The following is a 14,060-nucleotide window of genomic DNA, read 5'->3' on the forward strand; positions in this document are numbered from 1 at the left end:
CTGGTGTCTTATTATTTGGTAAATTTTTTATTATCTCTTGTATTTCTACTGTTCCAAATGGTTCTGTTAATTTATTTTGTTCCTCTATTTGTAGTTTTGGTAGTTCAATTTTAGTCAAAAATTCATCTATTTTCCCTTCTTTCCCTTCGTTTTCGGTTCGGTATCATTGTTCATAGAATTCTCTGAAGTTTTCCTTAATTTCTTTTGGATTATATGTAATTTGTTTGTCTTTTTTCCTTGTTGCCAATACCATTTTCTTAGTTTGCTCTGTCTTAAGCTGCCATGCTAGGATTTTGTGTGTTTTTTCCCCTAGTTCATAATATTTCTGTTTTGTCTTCATTATATTCTTCTCCACCTTATATGTTTGTAATGTTTCATATTTTATTTTTTTATCCGCCAATTCTCTTCTTTTGGTTGTATCTTCCTTTATTGCTAATTTTTTTTCTATGTTTATTATTTCCCTTTCCAACTGCTCTGTTTCCTGATTATAGTCCTTCTTCATCTTGGTTGCATAACTTATTATTTGCCCTCTAATGAATGCTTTCATTGCGTCCCATAGTATAAACTTATCTTCCACTGATTCCGTATTTACTTCAAAGTACATTTTTAATTGTTTTTCAATAAATTCTCTAAAATCCTGTCTTTTAAGTAGCATGGGGTTTAATCTCCATCTATACATTCTTGGAGGGATGTCTTCTAGCTCTATTGCCAATAACAGGGGTGAGTGGTCCGATAATAGTCTAGCTATATATTCCGTTTTCCTAACTCTCCCTTGTATGTGGGCTGATAACAGGAATAGGTCTATCCTTGAGTATGTTTTATGTCTAGTCGAGTAGTATGAGTATTCCTTTTCTTTTGGGTTTTGTTTCCTCCATATGTCCACAAGTTTCATTTCTTGCATTGATTTATTTATAAATTTGGTTACTTTGTTCTTCCTGTTAATTTTTTTCCCCGTTTTATCCATATTTGGATCCAAATTCAGATTGAAATCCCCTCCTATTAGTATGTTCCCTTGCGTATTAGCTACCTTCAAAAAGATATCTTGCATAAACTTTTGATCTTCTTCGTTAGGTGAATATATATTAAGTAGATTCCAAAGCTCTGAATATATCTGACATTTTATCATAACATATCTCCCTGCTGGATCTATTATTTCCTCTTCTATTTTAAATGGCACATTTTTGCTAATTAATATAGCCACTCCTCTTGCTTTTGAATTATACGATGCTGCTGTTACATGTCCTACCCAATCTCTCTTTAATTTCTTGTGCTCCAATTCAGTTAAATGTGTTTCTTGGACAAATGCTATATCTATTTTTTCCTTTTTCAGTAAATTTAGTAGTTTCTTCCTTTTAATTTGGTTATGTATTCCATTAATATTTAGAGTCATATAGTTCAGCGTAGCCATTTTATATTTTGTTTATCTTCTCTTTCCGTTTTTCCATCATTACCTTTCCTCCTTTTCCATTTCTGTTTTCTTATTTTCAACTCTTTACCAGACAACATTCCTACAACATCCAACATTTTCCTTATTCTCCTATTTCTATCTTCTTTATCCCCAATCTCCCCTTCCCCTCCTGAGTTGCCCTTTATCCCTTGTCGGACAACCACATCTCCCCTCTCCATTTGGATTTGCGAATCCACTCGCAAGCGTCAACTGATTTTGCAGTGACCGCTCTTTTCCCCCCACCCAGCCCCCCCCAGAAAAGATTTCGTTTTTTATATGTCACAAAGGTCACTCTTTTAGTTCCCTCCTTATTCTCTCTATTCCATTACCTTCCCTTGTTAATTCTTGTCTATACTTTCTATGTTTTCCTCTAATTACAGATACTTTCACATATGCCCATTGTCTCTATTCACTCTTATACCTCTTTACCCGCATACATATCAATCGTGGTCATTTTTACCCTCCTTACCCGTCTTCATCCCTCAGTCTATTTTTGTCTTTACCCACATACATATCAATCGTGATAATTTTTGCTCTCATTACCCGTCTTCATCCCTCAGTCTATTTTTGTAATTGTTCTGCAAATTTTCGTGCTTCTTCTGGATCCGAGAATAGTCTGTTTTGTTGTCCTGGGATAAATATTTTCAATACCGCAGGATGCTTCAGTGTAAATTTATATCCTTTCTTCCATAAAATCGCTTTTGCTGCATTGAACTCTTTTCTCTTCTTTAGGAGTTCAAAGCTTATATCTGGATAAATGAAGATTTTTTGCCCTTTATACTCCAGTGGTTTGTTGCCCTCTCTTACTTTTTCCATTGTCTTCTCCAGTACCTTTTCTCTTGTAGTATATCTTAGGAATTTTACTACAATAGATCTTGGTTTTTGTTGTGGTTGTGGTTTAGGGGCCAATGCTCTATGTGCCCTTTCTATTTCCATTTCTTGCTGTAGTTCTGGACATCCTAGGGCCTTAGGGATCCATTCTTTTATAAACTCCCTCATATTCTTGCCTTCTACATCTTCCTTGAGGCCCACTATCTTTATGTTATTTCTTCTGTTATAATTTTCCATTATATCTATTTTTTGGGCTAGTAATTCTTGTGTCTCTTTAGTTTTTTTATTAGATTCCTCCAATTTCTTTTTTAAGTCTTCTACCTCCATTTCTGCTGCTATTGCCCGTTCTTCCATCTTGTCCATTTTTTTCCCCATTTCTGTTAAGGTCATATCCATTTTATTTATTTTCTTTTCTGTGTTGTTTATTCTTCTTCTTAAATCATTGAATTCCTGTGTTTGCCATTCTTTAAATGACTCCATGTATCCTCTCACTAGAGCAAGTACCTCCTTTACCTTGCCTATCTTTTCTTCTTCTATTTCCCTGTACTCTTCCTCTTCCTCTTCTTCTTCCTCTAGGTTGACCATCTGTTGTTTCTTTGCTGCCCTTTCCTCCTCTTCTTTCTTGTTTCTATTGTCTTCTGTGGTCTCTTCTTGCTGCAGGTGTTCTGCAGCTGTCGTTGCCGGCTGTGGAGATCGACTCCCCAGCTGGTCCCCCCTCCCGTCGGTGTGTTTTTTTGTATGCGCATCGCGCATGCGCGAGGAGTCGCGCATGCGCGGTTGCGCATTTTTACTCGGCTCTGTGAGCCATTGTTGTAGTTCTCTTTCTACCGACCTGAGGTAGTGGGGTCTTCTCTCCACAGCGGGCTTCTTCGGACAGGTAAGGCCTTCACCTTTTTCCTCCGTTGTCTTCTCTTCCTCTCTTCTTTCCGTTGATTTTGATTTTTCTCCTTTTGTCTCCATCTTCTTTCCACCTTTATACTCACTTTTCTTTAACTTGTATTTCTGTGCCTTTGTATTTTCTCTTGTTTTTCCCGACTTTTCTGGAGAGGGCTGGAGTTCACCGTCCGGCCACTACTCCATCACGTGACTCCTCCCGAGGAACAGGTTGAGGGGAGAGGCAGTAGAGGGGCGTGTATAGGATGGGGTGGGTAGAGGCAGAGTGAGTGGAGTGAGGGGTGAGTAGAGGTTGGGTAAAGGACTGGTCAGGTAGAGGGATGGTGGGTCGAGGGTGAATAGAGGCCTGGAGCCTGAGGAGTGAGCAGGAAATGCTGAGTCCTGATGCAGGCCAAAATGGACACAGCCTGTGAATGCTGACTACATCTCCACAGGGACCAAATATGTTTCCCTCAGGTCAAGCAAAGGGTGAACTTGAGCTACCTACTCCTGACCTGTAACATTATCCTCCTAAAGTTATATCCTAAAGTTTAACATTACATATGTTGAAAGAAGAGAAAACATGCAGATGTTGTTGAAAATTTTCAATAAATATTTAGTTCGGCCCTCGACTTAGTCCAAGTTTTTAATTTTGGCCCTCCGTGAATTTGAGTTTGACACCCCTGCTTTAGGGCATCTTGAGGGCAGCAGAGTTAGCGCCACACTGACAGCACCAGCAATCAGGACCAGGGTTTGAATCCCACATTGTCTATACATTCTCCCCATGTTTCCATTGGTTTCCTCCCACCCTTCATAAATGTCCAGGGGTTGTAAGGTTAATTTGGGTTTAATTTGGCAGCACGGGATGTGGGTTGAAATGGCATGTTACCATGCTGTATGTCTAAATTTAAATGTAATCCTTCTTCACACACTCTTTGTGAATCTGCATTCAGCAAAAATGTGGCCAACTGTCTCCACTCCACCACAGTCATCTTGAGGACAACATCCGTTTATCCAGTTGTATAAAAAGGATCTGAATGAGAGGCTCCTCTCACTGCCAGCCAAGTCCTGGTGATGAGGCATTCTGCCAGATGACCTGGATGGTTTGCTCAGGGAACCACCCCACTGGGTCCATCGAGTTCTCATCTTAGTTTCTGCAGATGTCCCGTGCGGATCATTGCCCGATAGCTTTGTGGTCAAAGGTGTTGGACTGGAAAAACTTTTCCACTAAAGCTAAGTGGTAGGGCAGAGTCCGGCTGACTTGGAACATTGTGTGGCAATGGGGCCAGGCCTATCCTTCACAACACCTGTGACAGGTAGAACCTCAGAATATTGCGGCACTTGGTGCCCTCATACCGGTACCACGCACAGCTTGATGTAGCCACACACAAAGGTGGTCATCAAGATGAGGGCCACATTGGGACACCCTTGCCCCTATTATCTGGTGGCATGTATCTGGCAATCCAGCAGACCCTCTCCATCTTGGATTGCCATACAAGGAAAGGTCATATGAAATTAGATTAAATTTCTCTACAAGGACATCCATAGTGCAGTCCAAATCAATGGGTGGGGAACAGATAGTTTCTTCCTCCAAAGTTTGAAGTTAGGCAAGGTTGCCATGGCATAGAGCCCTTTCCCAAATCCATCAGGAAACATGAGAGCATAAGAGAACTGACATTGCCAGGCAAGTGGAAACACTCATGACAAGGCCTCCCTGTACATCAGTGGTTCTCAACCTTTCTTTCCATTCGCATACCAGTTTAAGTATTCCCTATGCCATAGGTGCTGTGATTAGTAAGCGATTGCTTAAATTGGTAATGTGGGTGGGAAGAAAAAGTTTGAAAACCACTGTTTTAATTGTACCTAATTGACTCGTTATGTGCACGGATTCATAACTCCAAGGAAATGAGCCAATGACAATTTTTTTCTCAAGCAAAATATTTCAGTAACAAATGGTTCTCGAGCAGTGATTCTCAACCTTCCCTTCCCACTCACACACCACCTTAAGCAATCCCTCTCCCACCTGCCAACTTGTGCCCCACCCCTTCCTACCCTTTTATTGGGCATCTACCCATTTCTTGCTATTCCTGAAAAGGTTTCAGCCACGAAACAGCAACAATCCTTTGCCTTCCTATGCTGGGCATTGCAACGTTTTGCTTTAAGGCTCAGAATTCCAACCACTATATAGTTTGCCCCCGCCTACCCCTTACCTGAAAGTTTGGTCTCGATCAGTTCAACTTCTGCCCTATCCCGCTTTCCTCCCCCACCCCCACCAAGATCAGTGGAAGCCAAAACCCAATGGCTCCTCTACAATATAAAGGAAGCACGCCCCACATTTTCTCCAACTTCTCCCAGAATAGGTATTCCATCTCTAGCAAATGGTTCACATGCATTTGGGAACCGAGAACCAACCTCCTTCCTGGGTCTGGTACCCTTTCTCTGCCACCAGATCCTCCGGTTACCCACACCTGATCCCTCTTTCACCCGCACTTGGATTCTTCGCGGGGAGTAGAGCGGACGGACCCACAATTAGGCCCTGCAAAACTTATCCCAAACTCAGTACAATCGCGGCACAACATCACTCCAACCTCTGGGCTTCCTGAATCCCCGTCACGACACCACCGCCCCTCTTCCCGAGGACCAACGTTACAAGCGACAGCGCTTCGGCTACGGCGCCTGCGCGGTTACTGCCGAAGCCAAATCCCGCGAGATTTCCCCGCAACTGAGCGTGATTCCCTCCCCCACCCCACTTCCTCATTTCAGAGTTCACTGATGCAAACTTCACTGATCCAAATAGGTGAAGCAGCATTGAAGTTGTCACTTTTCCAGCATTTAAACCTTATTCCTGGAGATTTTTGTTTATTTAGTCTAATTCTCTCAGGTCTCAAAATTGTGCCCAGTGATCCCAGCCCAAAATCTATTGTACATCCATATTCAGACAGAGGCCCTGCTTGGAGGCAGAGGAAGTGGGCAAGGTTCTTTGCATCAGTATTTACCAAGGAGAAGGACCTGGAGGGGAGTGATAGGGAGTGATACTTCAGATCAAGAAATACATTTTGTGAAACATGGAGCCCATATTTACAAACTGTTGGTATTAAAATTTGAATGAATCTCCAACATTCCCTTTCTCTCACGGGTCTCTATGAATATATACATGTTTAAAAGTATTGGAAATGAAGTGCTCCTGTTGTCCCTTTTTCTTTTTAGTTTGTAGGGGGCTGGGGAAGGATTTAGAGGAGGTTTTTTTCTTTCTTTCGTATTTTTTTACTTTTTTATATATATAATACTACATTTATTTGGATTAAGTTTGAAATATTGTGATATGTTTAAGCGATTCTATATTAATTAAAATATTTTTTAAAACAGCCAGATTCTGGAGTCCAAAAAAAACCTCAGATGGCAAAAATATGAACCAAAACTAAAAAATAGTGTTGGAAATATTCATCAGAGCAGGAAGCATCTGTTGTAAGAATGTATAAGCATGCTGTCAGAACGTTTCAAGCATTTTCTGTTTTCATTCTGTCTCTTGGGTCTCAATTTTATTTGTTTCAGCAAATTTCTACATTCCAACCAGAATTCTCATGTTAAAATAAACTTTAAAATGCTTGCTCATTTTTTAGTACTCTTAAGCAAATTGGCTCATTTGTTTTGGAGACTATTTATTTCAGATAGACACATCTTTAAGTTCAAATAATATTTGGTCCATGTAAGGACCCATCTAATTTTTATTCTGTTTTTTTTTCTAATTGTATACAGTGCTTTTAGTATGCTGGACCATCGCCTTCCCAAGATCGTGTTATATGGCGAGCTCTCCACTGGCCACCGTGACAGAGGTGCACCAAAGAAAAGGTACAAGGACTGCCTAAAGAAATCTCTTGGTGCCTGCCACATTGACCACCGCCAGTGGGCTGATAACGCCTCAAACCGTGCATCTTGGCGCCTCACAGTTTGGCGGGCAGCAACCTCCTTTGAAGAAGACCGCAAAGCCCACCTCACTGACAAAAGGCAAAGGAGGAAAAACCCAACACCCAACCCCAACCAACCAATTTTCCCCTGCAACCGCTGCAACCGTGTCTGCCTGTCCCGCATCGGACTTGTCAGCCACAAACGAGCCTGCAGCTGACGTGGACTTTTTACCCCCTCCATAAATCTTCGTCCGCGAAGCCAAGCCAAAGAAGAAGACAGTGCTTTTAAAAATTGCACCAGATATTGATTATACCTGTATGCTAACAAAAATGTTTATTTTGTAATTTGCCTCACGAGAACTACTACTTCAGTGACAAATGTGTGATGAACTGGCAGAGGCAAACTGATTTGTTGACTTTGTGCCAGGAATTCAGTCCACATAGGAAGTCTTTTGTTTATGGATTTAATCGAGGACATTTCACTCGCCTACATTGTTCATAACACTTTGTAATCTACATTAGTTCTGAGTTTATTCACAAAAAAAGAGAGATAAATAGATGGTATAGGGTATTTTGTGGATGATTAAAGTGGATAAGTCCCAAAGGCCTGATAGAAAGAGGCAAGTGAAGAAGTTTTTGGGGCCTTGACAAAGATGTTTGCATCCTCACAAGTGACAGGCTCTGCTACAACAAATAACTCATCCTGACACTCCATTTACAAACCATAAATAAGAAACATGATGGAATATTCAAAATTTATTATCATTAACATATGAAATTCATTGTTTTGCAGCAGTGTTACAGATGCAAAATTACTATAAATTTTTTTTTAATTAGTGCAAAAGAAAAGAAAAAAGTGAGTTCATGTCTGTGGCTCATTTTTGTGACACGAATGTTACTTGCAAATTATCAGCCTGTGCCTTCATGTCATCACTGCTCATGCATCATGGGCTGCTTCATCTTCCGAGGTACTTGAGTATCCTTGAGTAAGGTAAGAAGGGAAAGATTTAAAATGGATCTGAGGGGAAACTTTTTAGCATTGAAGATGGTAGGTATATAGTATGAGTTGTCAGAAGAAATGATAAAGGTACATTAGTTACTCTTCAGTCCTCTGGGACCACTCCTGTCACTAGTGAGGATGCAAACATGATGGCAGAGGGGAAGAAGCTATTTTTGACTCATTGGGTGTTCATCTTCAGGCCCCTGTACCTCCTTCCTGATGGTAGCAGTGATGCAAGAGCATGGCCTGGGTGATAATGGTCCTTGAGGATAGATGTTGCTTTCTTGAGACACTCTGCAGTTCCATAGATGAGAATACCAAAAACACCCAAGTGGCTCAACACCATCCAGGACAAAATGGTGCTTGATTGGCATTTCTTCAGTTCTCTTGTCAGGTTAGTATTCAATTATGAGTTAACTAGAACAACCAAATCTACTTTGAAGTAGGTAGATAATCTTGAAGAAGGGCTCAAGCCTGAATTTTGGTTATATATTTTTACCTCTTATGGATCCTGTGAGGTCTGTTAAGTTCCTCCAGCATCCTTGTAGTTAAATCAAATCTACTCTATCACAACTTTATCTTTCTAAATAATTCAATTATTCAGTTTTATAAACTAAAGAAAAGCAAATGTAATAGTATTTAATAAATCTGCACACAGGCAAAAGGGAGCATCACCACCTACAGGTTCCCTTCCAAGTCACCCATCATCCAGACTTCGAAATCAGTCACATTTGTACATCATTGCTTGCTTTAAATCTATTAGGTCAAGGCATGTCCTACTACAAACACTGTTGGGAGTACCCACACTACCATATTTCCATTGGTAATGTCTCACCACTGCCTTTTCAAAAGTAAATACCGGGGTATTGATGTTGACAACAAAGATCATATCATGAAAAATAAAATAAATGAAAGAAATTCCTGCTCTGCAGAGTGAAATGCCACAGCAGGGAATTTCAGGACCCTGCACATGTTCTTAAGATTTGCCTGTTTTGAAAACAATAATAATGCTATTGTGGAAGGAGATTGGATCAACAGTAAAATCGACAGTTAAAATACACAAGATACTTTAGAAGCTGGGATCTGGGGCATCAAAACAGTGGATTCAGTAACATTTGGTCCATTTTACCTTACAGGTCATGATCCTGCAAGCAGGATTAAATCAGGTTGAAATAGCTAAATTAGATTGAAGATGAGCACTAGCAACAAAATGTTACCAATGTCACCAAAACTAAGGAGCTGATTATTGACTTCAGGAAGGGAAAACCAGAGGTGTTTAATCCAGTGATCATTGGGGGGATCAGAGGTGCAGAAGGAGAGCAAAATTAAATTCTTGGGAGTCACTATCCTAAAGGACCTTTTTTGGACCCAATGCATTAATGGTATTGAGAAGAAAGGATATCTGCGCCACTGCTTCCTCAGGAAATTCCGGAGGTTTAGTATGACATCATAAACCCCGGCAAATTTCAACAGATAGGTGGTGAAAAGTATGCTGACTGGTTGCATCATGGTCTGGCATGGGGACACCAATACCCCTGAGCGGAAAGCCCTGCTAAAGTTAGTGGACAGCCTAAGACATCACAGGCCAAACCCTCCCCACCATCGAGAACATCTATGGGGAATGCTACCACCGGTGATCAAGGACCCACACCATCCAGCACACACTCTGTTCTCGCTTCCTCCATCAGGAAAGAGATATAGATACCACAGGATGCATGCCACCAGGTTCAGGAATAGTTGCTACCCCGAAACAACAAACTCAATCAGAGACTCACTTAAGGACTCTTACTTTTGCACTTTATTGATTTTTTTCTCTCTGTGTTGCACAGTTTGCTTTTATTTCTTAAATTTACATGTATACATTTCTTCTTGAATACAGTTTTATTGCACTACCAATTAGTGGTAATTCTGCCTTGCCCATAGCAAAAAAGAATCTTACGGTGATATTATGTATGTACTCTTGACAATAAATCTGAAATCTAAATCTCATCTAAATCTGTGCTTCTCCTATGCAATAAAATATTGTTCTAATAATTAGATCAAAATGCATCGTAAGCCCCTTTCACACTTGCATCCCACTAAATTGGGTGTTCATTGTCCTGGGATAGGAGTAGGGGTTTGGCTTTTCACACTAGACCACTCCTAACTGGGACACTGAACACTTTCACACTTGCAAGGAGCCATCCACAGGGTGAAGATCTTCTACTGATGACATCATGACACATCGAGTGATGGTGGACTTGTCCTAAATCCTGATCAATGAATTATGATCTTTACAAAATTAACCATGCATAATTATAACATAATTAAGCTTTATGTATAGCACAGTATAGCCCTTCAGCTCCTGTTGTTGTTGGGCCGACCTATATAAACCTTTATAAGGGATCGTGGAAAAGTGCGAGCAATAAATAGTAGTAGCGTGTAACGGCAGCTGCACTGCTCCTGCAATCACACAACCATAATCCCAGCCCAGACCTGGCTGAGAACCGTGCTGGAGGGTGGTGACATCACCCGGGCATCACGTGGTCCCCCAGCACGGGTTTCTGAGCCCCGTGCTGGAAGGAATGGAAACCCCCACCAACGGCACCATTTTGGCCAACTGCTCTGCTGCGTGGCTTACAAGCGGGGCCGGTTCGCCTGCCTCATGGTGAGCCGTCACATAGCCCCCCAAGAACCAGCGCCAATGTCCTTTTTCGCCAGGCCACCTTGCTTCTTGGGCTGGGCAATGACCACGTGCTCGGAGAGATCGAGGTGCACTGGCTTCAGCTTGTCCATGCTAAACAGCTCCCGCCTGCCACCAATGTCCAGCGTGAGCGTCAAGCCAGAACGCTGTGCAACCCTCTTACGGTCACTGCAGAGGTGCCGTGGTCAGGTCCCGCCAAATGAAAGCATACTCCGTGGAAAGCAGTTCGCTGGGAATGTGAGACAGGCGGGTGCCATGACTGGGAGGTGGTGGGGGTTCAAACAAGTTCAAGTGTGCCCTGAGGTGAGGAAGTAGTTCGTGCGGCGACCGCTGGGGATTGTGAGGTGGGTTGATGAACTCACTAGGTAGTGCCAGCGGTGCACCATAGACCAGCTCAGCTAATGATGCGTTCAGATCTTCCTTGGGAGTGGAGCAGATGCTCAGAAGCACCCAAGGCAGTTCATCTGCCCAGTTGGGACCAGTGAGGTGGGCCATGAGCGCCGACTTAAGGTGGCAGAGCAGGCGTTCGACCAGTCCATTGGCCTGCGAGTGGTAGGCCGTGGTACGGTGTAGCTGGATCCCCAACCTGTTGGCGAGTTGTGCCCAGAGCACAGATGTGAACTGGGCACCCCGATTGCAGGTGAGGTGACCCAGGACGCCGAACCAGGCGACCGAACCATGCAACAGTGCTCGGGAGCAGGGGTCTATGGAGGCATCTGGCATCGGGATCGCCTTGGGCCAGCGAGTGCTGCGGTCCATCACCATAAAGAGGTAACGGTTGCCCCGGGAAATGGGTAAGGGCCTGACAATGTCCACGTGAATGTGCCTGAACCATTCGCGGACATGCTCAAACTCCTGTACAGGCGCCCTGGTGTGCCTGTGCAACTTGGATGTCTGGCAATGGGTGCATGTTCTGGCCCAGTCTGTGATCTGCTTCTGCAGCCCATGCCATACAAACCATTCTGCCACCATCCGGACCATGGACCTGATGGACGGATGTGAAAGGTCGTGGATGTGACGGAAGACCTACCTGCACCATTGCTGGGGAACCACTGGCCGCGGGGTGCCCAAGGAGATATCGCACAGGATGGTGCCTTTGCCGCTCAGAGTCAGGAGGTCTTGGAACCGCAGGCCCGTGATGGAGGTCTTGAAGGCCCTCGTCTTCTCATCAGATTCCTGGTCCCAGGTGAGCTGGTCGAAGTTGAGGCCGGGTGTCAGCGCGCAGATGGCCAGTCGCGAGAATGCATCGGCAACCACATTGTCCTTCCCCGCCTTGTGCCGAATGTCGGTGGTAAACTCCAACAAGGAGAGGTGACGCTGCTGGCAGGCTGACCAGGGATCCTTTGTCATCACGAACGCCTGGGTGAGGGGTTTGTGGTCAGTGAAAATAGTAAAAGTCCTCCCCTCCAAAATATAGCAGAAATGCCGCACCGCCAGGTACATGCCCAGTAATTCACTGTCGAAGGCACTATACTTGCGTTCTAGCGGGCAAAGCAGGTGGCTGAAGAATGCCAGCGGCTTCCAATGTCCATTCACCTGCTGTTCCAGGATGGCACCAATGGCTGTGGCATAGGAATTGACAGAGAGTGCCATACACAGGTCGGTGTGCGGGTGGGCGAGCATGGCGGCCTTCGCGAGGGCATCCTTAGTGGCCTCGAATGCAGTGCAGGCTTCTGGGTTCCAAGCGAGCGTCTTGTGCTTGGCTGCGATGAGGGCGAACAGCAGCTGCATGATGCGTGCAGCTCCCGGGATGAAGCGGTTGTAAACGTTGACCATACCTGCGAACACCTGCAGTCTCTTGAGGCTTTTTAGGTGTGGGAACTCCCTGATAGCGGCGACCTTCGGAGCGACGGGCTCCTTCGGCCGTGATGGTGTGGCCCAGAAACTGCATGGATTCTTTCCTGAAGTGGCACTAGGACGAGTTGATGATAAGGCCAAAGTCGACCAGCCGGGAGAAAAGGGCACATAGGTGGGCCTTGAGTTGCGCCTGGTCCTTGCTAACGATGAGGATGTTGTCCAAATAAATAAAGACAAAATCCAAGTCCCTGCCCAGAGTCCATGAGGTGCTGGAAGGTCTGAGTGGCGTTCTTGAGCCCAAACAGCATGCGCAGAAATTCAAACAAGCCAAAGGGGGTGATTATGGCCATCTTGTGTATGTCCTCAGGGTGCACCAGGTCAACCTTGGAGAAAATCCTCTCACCATGCAGGTTGGCCATAAAGTCTTGGATGTGAGAGATGGGGTAATGGTCAGGAATGGTTGCCTCGTTGAGCCATCGATAAGTCTCTTCAGGGACACCAGCCACCGGAGACTTTCGGGACTAGGTAGAGTGGCGAGGCCCACGGGATGTCGGACCGCCAAATGATTCCCCAGCTCCAACAGGTGTGAAAACTCCTCCTTCGCTACCTGGAGCTTGTCAGGCGGGAACTGGCGTGCCTTGGTGTGAACTAGTGGGCCCTGGGTGGAGATGGGGTGAAACACCCCATGTCGTGGCAAGGCAGTGGAGAACTGTGGCTTGAGGAGTATCAGGAACTCATCCAGAATTTGCTGGAACTCGTCTCTGGGCATGCTGATCGTGGCCATCTGCGGTTGCTCTGAGCGGGAGGCGTCAAGATGAACGGCCTGGAAGGTAGCATCCACAAGGCGCCTACCATGAATGTCTACCAGAAGTCCGTGTGCGAGAAGGAAGTCTGCACCCAGGATGGCAGTCGGGAGGGACGAGACGCTGAACCTCCACGTGAAATTCCGTTGGCCAATCTGGAAGTGGACTGTCTTGTCTCTTTATGTCTGGATTGCCATTGGCGTTGGCCGCACGGAGGGAAGGTCCACGAGGTCGGTTCCTGGACTCGACGGCCATGGCCAGGATGATGATAAGGAACCACCAGCGCTGATTGAGTCCCGTGGGTAGAGGAGGCTGTGTCCTTGGCCAGCCGCCGCAGCCATTAACAGTGCCGGCCTGGCCGTTTCCCTGGAACAAGCAGTGCTGACGGCACTTCCAAGCCTTGGCTCCCCACCGCTGGTGGTAGAAGCAGAGGCCTGGAGCGGATGCTGTGACCTTAGTTATGCTCTTTGGGGCCTGCAGGGGCCGGGTGCTCTACCGCAGCACTATGGGCGGGCTTGACATGGTGGTGCTCGTGCCTCATGATCTGCTGGACCACTGAGCCCTCTGGGAATCGTGCGAGCCATAGCTTTTGCGCCTTCTGGGCGACCTTCCTCGGGTCAGTGAAGCTGACATATGGTCAAGGAAGATGCGCTCGAAGAGTGGGTAGTTGGTGTGCTCACCCATGAGTGCGAGCATCTCGTCCATCAGCTCCATCGGGGAC

The 14,060-nt window shown here is 45.0% G+C and overlaps 1 protein-coding gene across 9 annotated transcripts in view; it reads right to left on the minus strand.

Annotated features, from left to right (window-relative positions):
- c4h2orf76 (chromosome 4 C2orf76 homolog) overlaps positions 1-5,831 on the minus strand; it is a 111,690-nt gene extending 105,859 nt beyond the window's left edge. For all 9 annotated transcript variants that reach the window (XR_011356734.1, XR_011356735.1, XM_069935240.1 and 6 more), the window contains exon 1: positions 5,740-5,831. The gene's annotated coding sequence lies outside the window, so the exon portion shown is untranslated. The remainder of the gene's footprint in view (positions 1-5,739) is intronic.
- Positions 5,832-14,060: the final 8,229 nt, after the last annotated feature.

The sequence above is a fragment of the Narcine bancroftii genome, chromosome 4, assembly GCF_036971445.1.
Source record: "Narcine bancroftii isolate sNarBan1 chromosome 4, sNarBan1.hap1, whole genome shotgun sequence".
Taxonomy (NCBI): Eukaryota; Metazoa; Chordata; class Chondrichthyes; order Torpediniformes; family Narcinidae; genus Narcine; species Narcine bancroftii.